At 44.9% G+C, this 18,450-nt stretch overlaps 1 protein-coding gene across 4 annotated transcripts in view; it reads left to right on the top strand.

Moving 5' to 3' along the window:
* Nucleotides 1-4,307: 4,307 nt before the first annotated feature.
* OXR1 (oxidation resistance 1) overlaps nt 4,308-18,450 on the top strand; it is a 232,331-nt gene continuing 218,188 nt past the window's right edge. For 2 of the 4 annotated variants that reach the window (XM_077351666.1, XM_077351667.1), the window contains exon 1: nt 4,309-4,456. The gene's annotated coding sequence lies outside the window, so the exon portion shown is untranslated. Of the gene's footprint in view, nt 4,457-18,450 lie in introns of all 4 variants that reach the window. The other 2 variants (XM_077351668.1, XM_077351665.1) reach the window with 2 other exon arrangements.

Below are 18,450 nucleotides of genomic sequence, written 5' to 3'. Positions count from 1 at the left end.
CTAGACATGGTTAGTGGCCAAGAAAAGCAACCCCTTGGCTATTTTCCAACTGTACCACCAGTCAAGTCAAGCCACTTTCAGTAACTCTGCGGTAAAACATTAAATGTGGTCCTAGCACCCGGCCTCAAGATTGGTGGCAATCTTTATTTATTGTTATTTATTGTACCTGAACCTCTCAAGAGTAGACCCAAGGTGAGTAATAGTAATGAAGAAAAAAGTTTAATAAAACAAATATTAAAGCAGATATAAAATTAGATATACAGGCTGTCTAAATATTATTTCTGCCCTTGTGCCCAGCCCCAGGCTGCCACCAAAGCCCCATCTAGAATAACTCTGTTTTGCAGCTTCACCTGGAAAGCAGGATGGGGGCCCACCAACCTTCTATAAGGCTTTTCCACAAACATGTTGGGACTACTGAATGAGCTGGACCTAGAATATAATTACATTAAGGCAAAGAAAATAGTTGTTGAAATCTGGGCTGGTTAAAAAATATCAAACAGAACATCAATCTAGGAAACTTTTTGATGAATAAGCAGGAATTCACAGTCAGGCAAATGCTTATAGACTGGCAAGTTCCATAATAAAGGTGCCATAACTCAAAAGGCCCTGCTCAGTGCATTGAGGTCATGTAACTTCATGAGAGATGTCACATGGAGCTCCTCCCTGTATCTGTGAATATGAATGGAGGGTATCTGAGGTCCTGCTGGGACTATTCTGTGTATTGTGAACATCAACCCTTGTTGCTTAACTCAGTGAAATTTTGTTTATCCCTTTTCTGGAAATGGAGGTGTGATAAATTCAAATGCAACCTTGGTTTGAATGCTATCAGCTTGCACAAATGAAATATTTGCATGTGCCATGATCAGTGTCCCATATCACCATATTTGTATAGAATATCTTGTGCATTCAGTGAAACCATTCCCTTCTGTTAGATGTCATATTTTACTATTCTGCCCATGTATTCATTATGAGCAACTATTCTGCTATTCTGAGGACTTTAAAGAGGACTCCAGTCCAATGCCCAAAGAGCAGAGCAACACACCAGCAAATAAAACTAAACCCTAACACAACGCTCTTCTAGAAGTAGTATGCAATTATCTGTCATTTCCCTAGCAACTGAAAGCTCTAAACAAACGTTTGTATCCAGAATACAGCAAGGCTTCCAAGGGAAAGAGATCTATGATGTGGAAACTGCAACTGAGAACGTCACCACTTGCTGTTTGTGTTCTATCCTGGTGCACAGATGCTGTCTTCAAGACTGTATTGCCAGTGACTCTCAAGAGCTGTGGTGCTACATACTTAGGAAGTACTATGTAGGAGCACAGTGTGTGTCAGAGAATGTGAAATCAAAAAGATTTTACATGGGATCTATTAGGTAGCTAGGTCATGGTTCTCAGTGGCCACAAGTGTGGTGAAGCTGACTGGGATTATAGCTCCCAGTAACTATGACAATGGTCATGTGATTGTGACCCTCAGTGACTGCAGCTGCCCTGCCACCATGCTGCTCTAATGTTGCTTATTCTTTTTATGCCTTTGTTGTTTTGGTTTGGCCCATTAAGGGTAAAGGCAAGCTTTCAAGCCAGCCTGTTAAGAAAAGTGCAACAGCACAAAAGCGGGGGGAAAAAAACATCTACCCCCATCCTTCCTGCCGCTCTGCTAGCAGGGGGTGGGAATAATGGGAGTTTTTTCCGCCATGTTGAGATTGTTTTTAATGTCTTTTAATGGGTATTTTAATGGGGATGAAGCCTACTGTTACCCGCCACAAGCCTATGGGGAGTGGCAGGAAATAAATCTAACAACAACAACAATAATGGTGAAAAATAAATTTTAAAATTTTCTTAGAAAGCGTGTTTAATTAAACAAGTGAATTCAATAGATACAAGAAAATGTGAAGGAGAAAAATGCAAGAGTTGAATTACATTATTGAAAGCCAACCACAAATCAAAGAAGTGGAATCCCAATAAATGGCGTATTTTATGGCCGCTAGTGGAATATTTCAGGTTGTCTTCTTCAGAAAAATAAACATGGTTCTTTTCTTCATATATGGAATGTGCTTCTTTCTTTCTTACATGAAGCCACCTGAAACAATTAAAAACTTGCTAATGAATTACCCTTAATACCACTGAAGATATACAATAATTGCCTTATTGATAGTATCATAAAGTTTAATCCCTTTATACAATCCGTAAGACTTCATTGGCGTGTTTGGTCCATTCCAACTTCACAAAAGTAAACAACAAGCTAGAAAAGCCACATGATTGCCAATAAAATGAAGAGCAGAAGATACCAGTTTAACAGGTTTGCACAATGCAAGGTCACAGCTGTGAAACAGCTACTTACTTGTGCCTATTACATTTAAAATATTCACCTGTGGAGCCACAAATGCTCCACATAAAGGACAACAAATCCAGCATGCTGTTCAGACCACCAGGCTACATTGTGTCCACAGTGAAGAAGAAGAAGAAGAGTTGGTTCTTATATGCCGCTTTTGCCTACCCGAAGGAGGCTCAAAGCGGCTTACAGTCACCTTCCCATTCCTCTCCCCACAACAGACACCCTGTGGGGTGGGTGAGGCTGAGAGAGCCCTGATATCACTGCCTGGTTTGAACAGTTTTATCAGTGCCGTGGCGAGCCCAAGGTCACCCAGCTGGCTGCATGTGGGGGAGTGCAGAATCGAACCTGGAATGCCAGATTAGAAGTCCGCAGATCCCAAAGTGCAGATCCCAAAACCTCTCACTGAGTTAATAATATGACTAGTAAAACAATTTGTATATTTATAATTATATAGTCTTTCACTAACAACAAAGTGGAAACTGTTAGAACTGTGATCCATTTCAAAAGAATGAGAAACAAGTAGTGCTACTACCAAATACTTATTATTCAGCTTACTATGTACAGCAAGTAATCATGGAAGCTCCAAGGAGCCATGGCTGATCACCTCTGACAGACCTGTCCTCCACAAGCACATGAAAACACATAAAGCTGCCTTATAATGAAGCAGGCTCTTGGTCCATCAAGTTCAGGACTGTCTCTTCAGGCTGGCAGCAGCTCTCCAGGTCTGAGTCTGAGGTCTTTCCCAACACCTACTGCCTGGTCACTTTCAGTGGAGATGTCAAGGATTGAACCTGGGACCTCCTGCATGCCAGTCAAGTGGTCTACCCTGGAGCCATAGTACCTCCTCTTCAGGAATGTGTCCAATTTCCCCCTTTAAAACCATTTGATATTATGGCCAGCCTCACTACAGTATGGGACTGAATTTTTGCGCTATGTGAAGAGAAACATATGCCTTTGAAAAATAACTGATTTAACCAGAAATGCAACAGCGATTGTTAGAGGGGAGTGACAGGAATCCTAAGAGCATCAGCCTCTAATCTAGAGAGCTGCGTCTGGTATTCCCCACTCCTCCACATGCAGTCAGCTGGGTGACCTTGCGCTAGTCACAGTCCTATTAGAGCTGTTCTCACATAGCAGTCCTGTCAGAAGCTCTCTCAGCCTCACCTCCCCACAGGGTGTCTGTTGTGGCGGGAAGAAAGGAAGGTGATTGTAAGCTGCTTTGAGACACCTTTGAGCAAGGTAAAGCAGGTATAAAAACCCAGGCTTCTTCTTCTGGGTGAGTGACATCCTCACAGGCTTATGGCCCACACAAGGCACTGGGAACTTGGTGTGCAAGTCACATTTCCCCAGAGTCAAAACATTGCTGCTGGAGTGCTGAGAAAATGCTGTGGCATCCAAAAAAGAAAAGTGACATTTGCACCCCATCTAACAATTGGGCTATCCATACATTTCTGGTGAGTGAGGCCACAGGCTGAACTTCAGCTGTGAGTATTTGTATAGCATTTATAATGCCCGCAGGCTCGGGCCAGTGAATGAGTTGGCGGTATGATGGCCACAACAGGCATGCAGCCGCTCGGAGAACGTCCACCTTCCTCGAGATGTGCGTGTGCACCGAGATGTGCGCGCGCTCTCCCCGCGTACAGCGACCGGCCCCCACTTGGGGACTGGGGTGGGCGCTCCCCAGGCCGGCGCGTGTGCCTTTCAGCTCCAGCTGTTCCTTCCCCCGCCCACCCGTCTATTTTTAGCCGGCTTTGCGATGGTAGCCTCCATTTGTCTCCTTCTCCCTCCCCGTCCTCCTCTCTCGATGGTTCTTTCCGCCGCGAGAAGGTCAGCCGACTGAGCATGCCCGAACGCGGCTCAGCAGCAGCTCCCGAGCCCGGGATGCGCGCCGGCTAATCCCATTCACAGGGCTGGAGAGAGAGAGAGGGAGCAAGAGAGAGAGAGAGAGAGAGAGAGAGAGAGAGAGAGAAGGAGGCGCGCGCGAAGGGCTGCTCGGCGCGAGCCGCGGCGCGCGCTCTGACCGGCTGACGGGGCGGGGAGCGAGGGAGCGATCGCACCCGCGCTCTGCAGGCTCCAGCGAAGCGAGGCTGGAAGCGCCGCTCGCTCTTTCCCCTCCGCACAAGTAAGTTTGTATCCTGGGCGGCTTCGGGGGAGTGTGTGTGTGTGTGTGCGTTTGTGTGTGGGGGTCCCTGCAGCCCCGGCGCCCCTGAAGTCCTGGAGCCGCTGCGGAAGCTCGGCCGAGAGGGCGGCGGAGGGGAGCTGTCCAAGCCGCAGGGCAGGAAAGGCGCGCGAGGGACCGGCCGCCGGGCGAGAGTTGCGCTGGCGCCTGAGGGGTGGCGCCGGGGGTCGCTGGCGTGTGGCTGCGCCTGCAGGGGGGGGGGGGGGGAGGCGTTTCTCTCAGGGAAGGCAGCGCGGGGCGTCCGAGGCGCCGGGAAGGGCTGAGGGACGGCTGCGGGCGGCCAAGCGGCACGGGGGCTGGGCAGAACTCGGGCGCCGGAGGGGCAGCGGCCACGACCTGGGCGTGGAAGGGAGGCTGCCACCAATTTGTCCGGGGGACTCAACTCCTCGGGGGCCTCGCCGGGCCTTGGCCGCTGGGGATTGGCGTCCAGAGGGCAACTCTGCCGGCCGAGGGAGCGGGGACTCGCCAGAGCCTGAGCCGCCGCTGCCTCCTCCTCCTCCTCCGCTGCAGTGGCCGGGCGCCGAAGCCTCGCTGCCTGCGGGTCGGCCACGGAGGGACGGGGTCGGCGCGGGGTCCCATCCTGCCTTGGGGCGGGTGAGGCGGGCTGCCGCTGCGGGGGGTTGGGGTGCCGCGGGGAAGCTTTCCTCCCTACCCTGTCCCGCCTGCCTGCGAGTCTTGGCGCCGGCTCCTCCAGCTGCGGAGCATCCCAAGCTGTCCCCCCCCCCTTCAACACACACACCCTTTTCCTTGCCTCCTTGGGGAAGGTCAGCTTTTCTGAATGGACGGGACGGGAAGCAGGTGCCCTCCCGCCGGGATTTCTCTGAGGATGCCATTGACCTGGGAACTGCACTGGGAACTTCACTGCCCCAGCTCCCATGCAGGAGCACAATTCAGGGGCAGATGATGTGCACCGGGCCAAATGCTTCCCCATTTGAGTGCAGGAAGAGGTGGGGCAACTTGCCATGTCTAAAACTCCAGCCTGCAGCCAGGCATGAAAACTCCAGCCTGCAGCCAGGCATGAAACCTCCAGTGCATAAAACGGTCGTTGAGAAACCTGCCCGGTTCCTTTTGGAAGAGATCAGCGCTTCTCAACTGCCTGCGAGCTGTTTTCTTTTCTTGTTCTTGGTCTTTCCTCGCTCTCTCTTTTGGCAGCCTCGTCTATTTGCTGTCTTAAGCAGTCCCCGGGTTCGTTGCCTCTTCCCCAGAGTGAGCCGCTTTGCCGATGAGCCGATCCGGCGCCGGTTCTTGCGCTGCCGCTGGAAAGGGACGCTTGTGCCGGACTCGTCCTTCCTGGGTCGAGCAGCTCTTGAAGCAGGCTTATCTGGGGAGAGGACTGCGCCAGGGGTACTGTGGTGCCGCGGCCGTCATTAACGGAAGGTGGCCTCGGACGTCACTGCATGCTTTTTGCAGAAGTCAACTCAGGGAAGAGCCAAGTATGATGTCAGTGGTGCCAGGGTAGAAGCACCTCCTTGAATTCAAATTGAGTTACAGAGAGACAGGTAAAAATGATTGAAGGCTGATTACTGCAAAGTGACCCAAGGAGCATGCTCTAATTTATTTTTAAAAACCTCACCTGAGAACTGAGGAGACTCTCTTTTCTTCCTTGACTAAATTTCCGCAGGGTGTGGATACTTTTGTTTAAAGAGGATGATCTTTTTACTGATTTACTTGGATACGTCCTTCTGAGAACCGTTCCTTCTTAAGCTGGCGTTGCTGATGTGTGTTTCTGTTGTCTGGATTTTAGGAAGGGGCATTACATAAAAGCATGAATAAATAAATAAAGCTGTTCACTTTGTTTACCAGTGTAACTAATCCACGCTGCTTCGGTTTACTCCGGGTAATAAGTGAACACAGTCAATATACAAGTGGTGAATGGTTAGCCGTTGAAGACGTGTGGTTAATTTTAGCCATGGGAACATTTAAGTAAGGGGAGAGTCCATCAGGCTCTTGTAAATTTATAGTTTCACTTTAAATCTATCTGAATGGAGCTGTTTTTGCTGTGCTACAGTTACTTGACACGGTTAAAGAAGACAGTCTTTTATAAATGTGTTTGTCTACTGTGATTAATAATGGCACGCCTGGTTTGAAATGAGATACATTAAGACCTGTTTTTCCCTTTTTAGCATGTTTATTACATGTAGTGTCTAAAGGGCCAGTCTCATTAAAATGCAATTTACCAGTGAAAATGTACACTGTGCAGCAGGATGGATATGTATAGCATGGTTGTTATACAGTTGTGCTAAGAGCTTCACCTGCGAACAAATGCCCTCTTGGCCATTGCCTGTAAAGGAAAATGTTTTGTTGGGTTTGGCTTGATAGTTATACCTAATACATGATGCTTTTTAAAGGCTCTTCTTACGGTATCTCATTGGGGTTTTGAGAAGGGGAATGCATGGTGCTGCACCAAGAACTTGACCCTGAAGTAGGGATGAAGGCTCTACTTGTGGGGAAGCTGGCTCCATTTGAAGGAATTCCTTCAGGTGAGATGAGACAAAATTCAACTTGCCACAATGAGTAGAGGGCAGGTTTTAGTCCCTATCCCAGTGGTACTGTTGAGCATAAGCTGCACATGTGAGTGGCAGTTCATTAACACAGGAAGCCCTGCAACAGCAGCAGAAGCAATCTGGAGCCGTGTAGGGTCTTGCACTGGACGTTGTTTGTTTTAAGATTATGGCAATTAAGTTTTGCTCAGGATGAGAATCGCTCCACTAAAGGGGGAGCGAGGAAACTGAAGGAACATTTCTCAGTGGTATCCTTCGACTCTCTCTGACAAAAATGATGGAGTATGGACTACAGACTGGCTGGACAAAATCTTCCCACCACTGGTGGTAGCTTGACTTGGGTTGACTAGGGACCTTATGAAGCTGGACAGTGGTGTTGCTGTGTGTGTCTTCTGAACACCTGATATCTCCCAAACAGCCTTTTCCAAACTTTAGACCAGGGATAGTCAAACTGCGGCCCTCCAGATGTCCATGGACTACAATTCCCATGAGCCCCTGCCAGTGAATGCTGGCAGGGGCTCACGGGAATTGTAGTCCATGGACATCTGGAGGGCCACAGTTTGACTACCCCTGCTTTAGACTGTGGAAGAACCCCTGAAACCCTTTTAAGGCTTTGAGGAACCCCGGAAGTGGTGACATGCCCCTTCAGAGAAGTGGGCATGTAAGTAAGATGTGGAAGCCAGCCAATCAATTGACTGATCATTTACTGTTTCCATTGTGGAGAAGAAGATGAGGCCTGTAGAACACTGGGGAAAGTAGGCTCCAGTGACATCTAGTGATGTCAGCAGCCATCTGAACTTCTGGAAACCACTGTGTAACCCCTGGGGAGTTCTTGAGTAAACCCAGGGTTCTATGGAACCCTGGATGGGAATCCCTGCTCTAGAATGTATAGGATTCTCATATTATAGTATTAATATTGATCAACAAAGGGCAGAAAAGAGCATGGAATCATATTACTGAAGCTGGTCTTGGTCCCCCTGATCTGTCTCAGTAGGAGACCAACTGGGAATTGCATGCAGTCCTATCTGAACTCCCCAGACATTTATAAGGCAAGTAAATCAGTGTTTGCTGTAGTGAGATCTTATAGTATTTCATTAACAGTGAGGTTTTGCTGACTTCAGTGGTAACTGCAAGTATATCTAATTCTACTTCACTGGCAGTCTGCAAGCAGAAGCTGGATAAACACTTGTCAGGGATGCTTTAGGCTAATCTTGCATGGAGCAGGAGGTTGGACTAGATTGCCTCTATGGCCCCTTTGAGCTCCATGATTCCACGTCTGCTGAACTGAATTTAAGCAAATGCAGTCATAAATAGAACTATCTTCAATTTCCTCTTGCGTACTTTGCATCCACAATGGAATGATATCAATAACAACTCATTTAACTAGATTTTATAAAAGGGCAGTAGCAAGGTACAGACTGCACAATACAAAGGAAACTTGTTTTTTCTTTAATGCAAGAGAAGTACAGATGCACCATTCCCCCAAAAAACTTTCTTACATAGATGACCTTTGCAGTTTGCATAGATCAGTGATGTTCGTTTAGTGAGTCAGAAGTCACATTCATTTATATAATTTAACTTCATTTATACCTCACCCAAAGGGGATCCCTAGTGACTCACATCAATATCCTCTCCTCTATTTTCCCCCTCACAGCAACCTTGTAAGGTAGGTTATGCTGAGAGTGCATGACTGGCCCAAGGTCACTTAGTCAGCTTCAATGGCACAAGTGGGGATTTAAACTTGGGTCTCTCAGAACATAGTCTGATGCTCTTAGCCATTACAGCTCACTAGATCTCACTTTGCTACTACCTTTTCTACCTGGATAGATGACCCTGGAAGGTGCTTCATTGGGTCCCCTACCCAGTCTTCAACCTCTGTTTCCCTTTCTGATCCTGCAGAATCTGCTTTACTTAAGTTTCTTGTACAATCCTAATTCTGGGACAAATTTCCCTGCAGTTCTCTGCCTGGCAAGGAAGGGAGAGAACTGTATAAACCACTCTGAACTCCATGGAAGGGGACCAGAGTGAGAACATGGTAACTTTATGCAGAGTGTGTGTGTGTGTGGGGGGAGCTTTTTACCCACTCAGTCTAGCTGGAAAGTGACCCCTTCCCTTGATCTGGCTGCCTGGATCAAAATCACAGTAACAATCAAACTAGGCTACAGTAGTACACTTTATATTGGTCTCCCTTCATAATTGCCTTGGAGATTGGTACATGATGCCACAACTCAGGTATTATCCAGTACAAGATGGACAATGCATATTATTCCCATTCTGCAGCTGATCCATTGGCTTCCTATCAGTTACTGAGCTCAATTTGGCTATCACATACAAAGTCCTTCATGGCCTTGGTCCTACCCTTGTGCTCTGCCACAAAAGCTTTGGTCATCTGATCAGGGCCTTCTGCAGGTGTCAAAATCAACAATGTGCATTCTCTGTTGCGGTCCCCACCTTATGGAATGGCCTGCCTGATGAGGCCGAGAAGGCTCAAAATCACCAGCATTTCCACAAATGATGCAAAATGGAATTATTAAAGAGAGCTGTTTTACAGAGATAGTTGCATTGCACTGCATTGCACAAGTAATGGTTTGGGACTTGAGTAATGGTTTATAGTTGTGAATTTCCTGCATTCTGCAGTGGGGTCGGACTAGATGAACCTCCAACTCTATGATTCTGTGACTGTGACACATACTCCTTTGTACAGTACATATTGCCTGTTGCTGAAGTATGTAATTTTTGCATCATTTAACATGTTAATACTCAGTTTATTTCAGATTCCTGGTTGTTTCTAGATTTCCACAGTCCCTATCATACTTAATTGCTTATTGGGTGTCCCATTATGTTAATTATATTGATTTACTCTGTGTAATCCACCTTGAGTCTCAGTGAAAAGGCAGACTATAAATAACATGAATAAAATAAATTATAGAAAAGGTATGCTTTCAAGAGTTAATAAGCTGATAACGGCTCTCCCGATCCCTCTTTAAATTAGGTAGCTGGTTATTTTGCCTTGTGAAATTTGAGCACTTTCACAATCCTTAATGAATAAAATGGATTCTAAAGGTTATGATATGGTATGTCATTTGTTTTTAGATCTGCCTGCATTAAACACAGAATGCTTTTCTTGGCACAATAGGTTTTATGTGAGAATCCACAGCTCCTGCACTGGTATAACCCTAATAAAGTTTTGGCAAGTCTCAGAGCTGTGTTATGGATTCACTGTATATTTCGGAACAGCCAAAGTGTCAATTACCTGTGGAAGACCCAGTACAAGAGCTGTCTTGACTCATGCATAAATTTCCTCCCACTCAGTCTGTCAAACCTGACTCTGAATTTTCTGCTTCTATGAATTCCATGTTTTAAGGGAAGTTTTACACCTTCATTTGCTTTAAAGCATTCTTTTAAGTCATCTTCTCACATAAGTTCTTCTTTTTTTTAAAAAAAAAAAGCAGTATTGCTTCAGGATAGTATTACTGGCCTACAATTACCTAGTTATACAGAGGTTCCTGATTTCTTGAACTGGGTTTTATTTTTTTGTTGTTATAAGGGAGGGAATGAAAAATAGCTACAGTTATCTTATTATAGGTTTGTTACCTGCAAAAAGAAATGGAGTGCTGATCGCTGTGGTCAGTAAGAAGACCCCTGGTGGATCAGTCAAGTGATCCATCTAGTCCAGCAACCTGTGTGGCCAGCTAGTTGTCCTGGAGGTCCAATTAACAGGATGCAGAGGCCTGAGGCCTTCCTCTGATGAAGCCTCATAGCATTAGAATTCAGAGGTTTTTTGCCTTTGTGTACGGAGGTTCCTTTTGGTCACCCTGGCTAGTCTTTGAACTGCTGGAACCTGCAGATGCTTTTAGTATTTTGAGTGAGAGCAAGCTCTCAAATAAATCTGCTGATCACCCCAGCAAGTGTGTTTTCTTCTGTGCTGCCCCCACGTTTTGTATTCCTGCTTCCTAATCCTTTCTGTGTTTTGAGGCTTCGTGCTTGCTAATGGATTTCTCTCCAACATTTAACATGAAGGCTCCATCTTGGATTTCTCTCTACATTTCTTGTTGCTAGATCCCTTAAAGGAATCAACTCATGCTTCTAAATGCCAGCATCTTTTAATCCATCCATTGCTTTCCCTTGGAAAGGGCAGGATTATTTAGCACTGCCAGTCTGACCACACTAAAAACAATGATCTGGCCAGCTCCTGAAACAAAGAAAAAGATCATCATGTGAAGATCTTCACAGCACAGACATGAATATTGTTATCTGTTAATGAGTTGCCTTCAGAGAGCTTTTCCACTTGAAACCTTAGACCTGCATAGACAAAAGCCATCTGGGAAATGGAGGAGGGGGTGGGGATTAAATAAGTGATAGTATATGAAAAGCTGACTGGGACCAACCAGTGTTTGAAGCGGATATTTCAAAGACAGCTACAGAAGCTGGTGGAAAAACTGACAATCCTATTGTGCTTCTGTGAAGCAGACTCAGAATTAGTTGTGTTTTAATGGCAACCTTTTTTAGACTTTTGGCAAATGTTCACCTTTATTGCTTAGTTTAATGCATATCTATAATTTATTTTATTTTAAACGTTTTTTATGCCCAAGGTGGTAAACAGCAAAACATTTCAACATTTAAGACCCTAAAGCACCATTTAAATCAAAGTATACATAAAGTATTTAAACTGAATGAATCAAACATATAAAGACCTGTACCATAGTACAATACTGGCAGGGAGGATGACCACTAACAATCAGTGTGTGTGGGTTGGAGCCAAACAAACAAAACAAAGAGATACCCCTGGCCATGCCACTAGTATTCCTGTAACCAACAGCACCCCTAAGCTATGAAGTTGCTCCTTTAGGGGGAGCGCTGTCTATTCCGAACTGAAGATATTCAAATTCCTGGGTCAAACCTTCTCCCCTCCAGTTTCACCTCCTTTTTTCAGGATTAAGATTCAGCCCTAACACAAACTATTTCTAGTCACCTGTCCATGGTTTTCACAGCTTCCCTGGGATCTCCTGGAAGCACAAGATAGAGCGGAGTGTAACTGATCCCAAGTCTCTGGATGACCATCTCATAACAGTTTTATGTACGTGTAGAGAAGTACGGGGGACAGGATGTACATGTTGAGAAGTATGGGGAACAAGGTCCTCCAGTGGCAGAGCAAAAATCCCCTTGCACCGAAATCTGAAATCTGCTTTTGAGGTAGGATAGAACCCGCTGCTGAATAGCGCCCCCAGTTGCAATATGATGTGGTCCATAAAAATACCATGATAGATGGCATCAAAAGCCACTGAGATGTCCTAGATAATGTCTATTTGTGCCTGATCTAGAGGTAAGTGTAATTGACCCAGACAGATTCTTTATCCAGACCAGCTTTTTTCTACTTTAGGATGCTTTGGGCTGATCCTGCATTGAGCAGGGGGTTGGACTAGATGGCCTGTATGGCCCCTTCCAACTCTATGATTCTATGATTCTAACTTTTTGATCATGAAAGAACCCCTGAAATAATTTTTCAGGTTTCAAGGAGCTCTGAATGTGACGTCAACTGGCCACACCTCCATGCCATGCCCCTAGAAGTTATATGACACCAGAAGTGACATCACTATCCTCATTAACAGGCAGACTTGAGAAGGACTATGGGAAGATGCAGTTTAAGGTGAGAAACTCTCATGCTTGGTAGGGAAACAACAGAAGTGGCCAGTTCTCTAGCTTGTGGCTGTCCATTAAGGCAGGAGGGGAAATATCGTGGACTCCCTCTAGAGCCCCCATGGATCCCTGGAGATCCACAGGCCCCTGGTTGGGAATCCCTGATCCAGACAGTAATAACAGCAAAAATGAATCAGAATCTTCTGGTACCTTGGAGACTAACAATATCTATATCTCAGAAGTCTGAAATGCTAGAATTCTTATGCTTGACTTGTTGGTCTTTAAAGTGTCACCAGAGTTCAAATTAATTAATCCAGTCAGTAATGGGATAGGATTAAATTGATAATATGGTAAATTTATATTTTGGTTCAGGTTGTCTCTTGATTCTTGGAAGGCAGCTACATATAGCCAAACAGCAGTTAAGCAAGAAATTCATAAGTACTTTGCCATCAGTTCTTATCTCCCATTTTGTTTTTCAGGTACGTATCAAAATCACTTTTACTGGGCAACGCAGAATAGCTTGCCAAGGGCTATATGATAGCCCTTTATTGTCTTTTAGTGAAACTTGTAGTATATTACTTTTTCAAAGCATGTTAGGATTAATATTGTAGGTAATTAGCATTTTCTCATCACATTGATGGGGGTTCTATTTCTAAGAGTAACACTTTATCTGTGGGTATTTAGCATGCAATCCTAAGCAGAGTTTACATCCTTCTAGCTCTTTGATTTCAGTGGACTTAGAAGGGTGCGACTTTGTTTAGAACTGCACTATTAGTTTTAGTGGGGTTTGAGGCCTGGTTTGAATTGCTTTTATATTATTACTGCCTTTTTCTTTGCATTTCTGAAATGGTATTTCTGTTTTTGTTTTGTTTTTTGTCATCTGCCTTGTATTTAGATCATGTTTTTAGCTACCCAAAGTAGCCTTTTTGTGGTTCATTCTTGCTACGATGGCGAAATTGTCTCAGGCCCGCATAACTTCAGGGGCGCACAATGAAATTTCTTCTAATTGAAAAAGAGATTTAGCCAACAATTGTTAAGTATAATTATACATTACTTAATTATATAGCTTTTAAACAGAAGTCTTGCTAGCTTGTGTTTCTCACCGTATTACGTCGTGGTGAATGGAAAAACTCCTTCAAGCTTCTACACATACACAAAGACTTTGTGGTGCCAACATCTCTGGTACTCACTTTCCAAGAAAAGCCACTTACTAAGTTCTTATTGTAAAATGATCTGATTTAATTTTATGTCTGTTGGTCCTTTGCTATGCCTTTTGCACTATCTGTAAAAGTTGTAATTTTGCTGAAATAAACCAGTGGTCCCCAACATTTTTATCACTGGGGACCGGTCAACGCTTGACATTTTACTGAGGCCCGGGAGGTAGTCTTTTGCTGAGGGGATGTCAATGCTGCCTAAGCCCCTGCTCCACTTGCTTTCCCACTGGCGCCCCTGACTTCCCACCACCCACTGGGGGGTGCTGTCAGCAGCAGCTGTGCAGTGCCATGCTGAGGGGGAGCCCCAGCCATGGCGGCCACTGGAAAGCACCAAAATCGAGCCGGTGGCAGAGCAGCCCCCAAGGCAGCAGCTGAGGAGAAGGACGAGGAGAGCCATGGCCCGGTACCGACTGATCCATGGACCGGTCCCAGTCACCGGACCAGGGGTTGGGGACCACTGAAATAAACAACTGAGGTGAAACTCTATCAGATAGAGTTAATAGGTATCTGTAGAAGCATCGCTGAATTAGGTGGTGGAAAATAAAAAAGACAGGGGGATGGATCACTCAGTCTTTCCCATTTTGCTCTTTACTACAATGTTTGCCTCTGTTTTTATCTGTTTAGGTCTCCTCCTCTGCAATATAACCTTGCTGGGGAGGTCAGAGGGGTCAAAAATTGCTCCATTTTTATCAGTAGACCTATGCTCATGACTACAGAAGGAAGGTGGCATGGTATAGCCTGGTCTCAGCAGATTTCATAAGCTAAGCAGGGTGATGGTAAGGAAGACAGACCACAAAGGACGAACAAGAAAAAGAGCTGTTTTTTTGTAACTTTTTTTACTACCCTAAAGAGTCTCAAAGTGGCTTACAATTGCCTACCTTTACTGTCCATACAACAGACACGCTGTGTGTGAGGTAGATGAGGCTGAGAGAGCTCTGGAAGAACCATGACTGTTCCAAAGTCACCCAGCTGGCTACATGTGGAGAAGTGGGGAATCAAACCCATTTGTTCAGATTAGAGGCTGCTGTTCTTAACTACACCAAACTGTTTCTCTTCAGAGGAAGGCAATAGCAGATCACCTCTTCTTGCCTTAGAACAGGGGTAGTCAACCTGTGGCCCTCCAGATGTCCATGGACTACAGGAGCCCCTGCCAGCAAAAGCTGGCAGGGGCTCATGGGAATTGTAGTCAATGGACATCTGGAGGACCACAGGTTGACTACCACTGCCTTAGAAGATGAAGAAGAGCTGTTTTGTTTATACCTTTTCTGTACCCTGAGAAGTTTCAGAGGGGCTTACAATTATCTTCCTTTTCCCACAACAGTCACCTTGTGAGGTAGGTGGGGCTGAGAGAGTTCTGAGAGAACTGTGACTGGCTTAAGGTCACCCAACAATCTTAATGTGGAGGAGCAGAGAATCAAACCTGGCTCTCCATACCATACATGATCATATCACCCAATAAATGTTTAACAAATTTTATAATTAATTAATTAACTAACTAACTGCCACCAATTCAGGAAATCCTTCCAGAGCCATCAATAAATCCTAGAATTTCATCAACCCCCCCCCCCCCCCAGAACCACTAGTTAGGTGAAGAAAACTACTCATCGCTAAGTACAAAAATGCCAATGTCCAAAATCTGGATAAGCTAAGTGGCTGTGACAGACAGTACTATATAAAATCCAGGTTCTAAGTGCTGAAGTAAAAGCAGCAAGTAAGTCTGTACAGAAACAATCTTTCATTTTGGAGGGAAACGTTTTACTGCAGAGCAGGGAAGTCAGTGTGAGCCCATCATAGGGGCCTACCCCAGTATGTGAGCATATATTTCCTACTCTGCTTGCCTGAGTTGCTGTGATCAGGAAAAATATATTTCTTTGCAGCCTGCTTTATAATTCATGTGTGACTCTACGTTGAACTAGGCTGAGTAGGAGGAAGTTACTTTCTTTGCTCTTCAGCTAATGGAACTACAGGTTTAGATTTTTCACTCAGCTTAAAAATGCTTTCAGCGCTAGACAATGACCTGATTAATATAAAATATCATTTATTTTTATATAGTATCTTTTTTATCCCATCCTTCTCCAAGGAGCTCAGGATAGCATCCATTGATCTCTGGTGGCTTTCCTGGAATTCCCACTAGGCACCGTGACCTCTGCTAACAGGGACTTTGGAATGGGTTCTCTATATGGCTAAAGAGATACTGAGATCACTGAGAGTCAATGAATAAAGCTTGATGCCCAGACTCCGGGTGAAGCAAAGCTTCTCCCAAGTAATATGATGTGAATAGGCATGGTCCTTTTCCTTCTGTGTACCTTCTGGCTTTTGCCGTAGAAATGGCATATGTACCCTATATATTGGCCTGATGGTGATATGCAAAGAGGAGCTGGTCCAGCACCAAAATTTGGGTTGTGGAGAGATGAAATCTGAATGAAATCACCTTGATAACATAGGACTGGTAGCTATTTGGGACAAGAAATCTGAGTCATGCAAGCCTCCTTCCCTTACAAAAGAAGAAAGACTTTGAAGAAGGCTATAAACACCTGTACTGAATAACTTAACTACAAAGTCTGTTGAAATACTCAATACAGTAATGGCAGCTAGAGGGAACTAATCCCCAAGGCTGACTCATGCAAAGGAGATTGAAGTTCAGCATCCTGTTTGGCAGCATTAATCACTATTGGTTAATGATTCATCATATCAAGACCAGACAATTCATTGTGGTAATTTAGCAAAGTTTTTTGCTGATAAAGTATTGAAACTACACTTGAATTTAAATGCTGGCTGTAGCATAGGTCCACCCAAAGAACTGTGTAATACACTGCCTGTTTTCTTTATGGCCGTTTTGACTCAATTATCTGTGAAGGTACCCTGGGTTGTTTTGCATTCTGGCTTCTAAAACCATATACAGATAGGGTTGCCAACTCAGGTTTGGGAAATACATGGAGATTTTGTTAATTTATTGCTTATATTGCCTTATTAGAGCCTCTTGTGGCGCAGAGTGGTAAGGCAGCAGACATGCAGTCTGAAAGCTCTACCCATGAGGATGGGAGTTTGATCCCAGCAGCCAGCTTAAGGTTGACTCAGCCTTCCATCCTTCTGAGGTTGGTAAAATGAGTACCCAGCTTACTGGGGGGTAAGCGGTAATGACTGGGGAAGGCACTGGCAAACCACCCCGTATTGAGTCTGCCATGAAAACGCTAGAGGGCATCACCCTAAGGGTCAGACATGACCTGGTGCTTGCATAGGGGATACATTTACCTTTATATTGCCTTAAAAAAGGGGGGGATTCTTGAACAAACTATTTTTGTGTTGTTTATAAAAGTGAACAGCAGGACATTCATTAATTCCCAGCTCTTATTTAATTTTGTACACTATTTTTTGTTTAACTGTAGAACCTATGAAACAGATGTTACCCATGTAAACACAATCCATTCAGTAGTATGTTTGTATAACTGAATTCCCAGGTGTCCTTTGCATTAATTTCAGATGAAAAAACATGAAGATCTGTCACTGATGTGAACATCAGTGATTAATAGATGATTGATGTATTGCGGCTGTTGTGACTATTGAAAAGACATGTTAAAGCTGCTTTTATTTATTGGGGAAGGAAACAGTGTAATTCTAAATAGGTCTGCTCAGAATGCTACTTGTGTCTATCCAGGAAAGTGCTTTTAGGATTGCACTGAAAATGCGTGTCATTTTCTTCTTGGACTGAATGTAGATAGCCACACTCAAAAGAGAATAGCCCCATAGAAAAATTGTTTTGTTTTCACTGGAAAGGGTCTTGTTTATTTGTTATTGATGTCCCCTAAAAGGGGAGAGCTACCTCAATATAGTCCATATCTAGATGGATAGTGGCTGCCATGCTCTGCTACTATAGAGCATTTTGATGTGAAGGTGCATTGTCCACCCTGTTTTACCGGAGAGTTCACATTCTGGACATCTGCAGAGCAGCAACCTGGTCAACTGAGGAAACATTTGTGAAAAATTATGCTCTGGATCTGCAGCTGAGAAAGGAGACAGATATAGGCAAGACTATTCTACAGTCATTGTTCCAGTGGGACTCACCCCACTCGTCTGGCGAGTCGCTTGCAAATAGTCCAATGTGGGGTTGCACAAAGACAGTAGATGAGTTTTCACTTACCTATAACTGCTGTTCATCGATGTCTTCTGTGCAGACACACATTTCCTCCCCTCAGCTCCAGTATGAGCTCTAAAAGGACTTATTGTCCCATAGAGGTGGCTTGTGGCAGTTCAGTGGGAACTGAGGGTAGGGGATTGTCTTCTATTGGAGCACATGGTGTATTGGGCAGGAATCCCACATATGGACTGACTCTGAAAGGATGGGGTGCTCACTCGGTATTTCAAGCTAGAAAGAAAATGTCCCTATGGAAGCATACTCCCAATGTGTGTCTGCAGAGAAGATGTTGATGAACAACAGGAATGTAGAAGAGAAGTTGGTTCTCATATGCCGCTTTTCTCTACCCGAAGGAGGCTCAAAGTGGCTTACAGTCGCCTCCCCTTTCCTCTCCCCACAACAGACACCCTGTGAGGTGGGTGAGGCTGAGGGAGCCCTGATATCACTGCTCAG

The sequence above is a fragment of the Paroedura picta genome, chromosome 9, assembly GCF_049243985.1.
Source record: "Paroedura picta isolate Pp20150507F chromosome 9, Ppicta_v3.0, whole genome shotgun sequence".
Taxonomy (NCBI): domain Eukaryota; kingdom Metazoa; phylum Chordata; class Lepidosauria; order Squamata; family Gekkonidae; genus Paroedura; species Paroedura picta.
The sequence above is the reverse complement of the archived record's forward strand: the minus strand, read 5'-3'. Positions and strand labels throughout refer to the sequence as shown.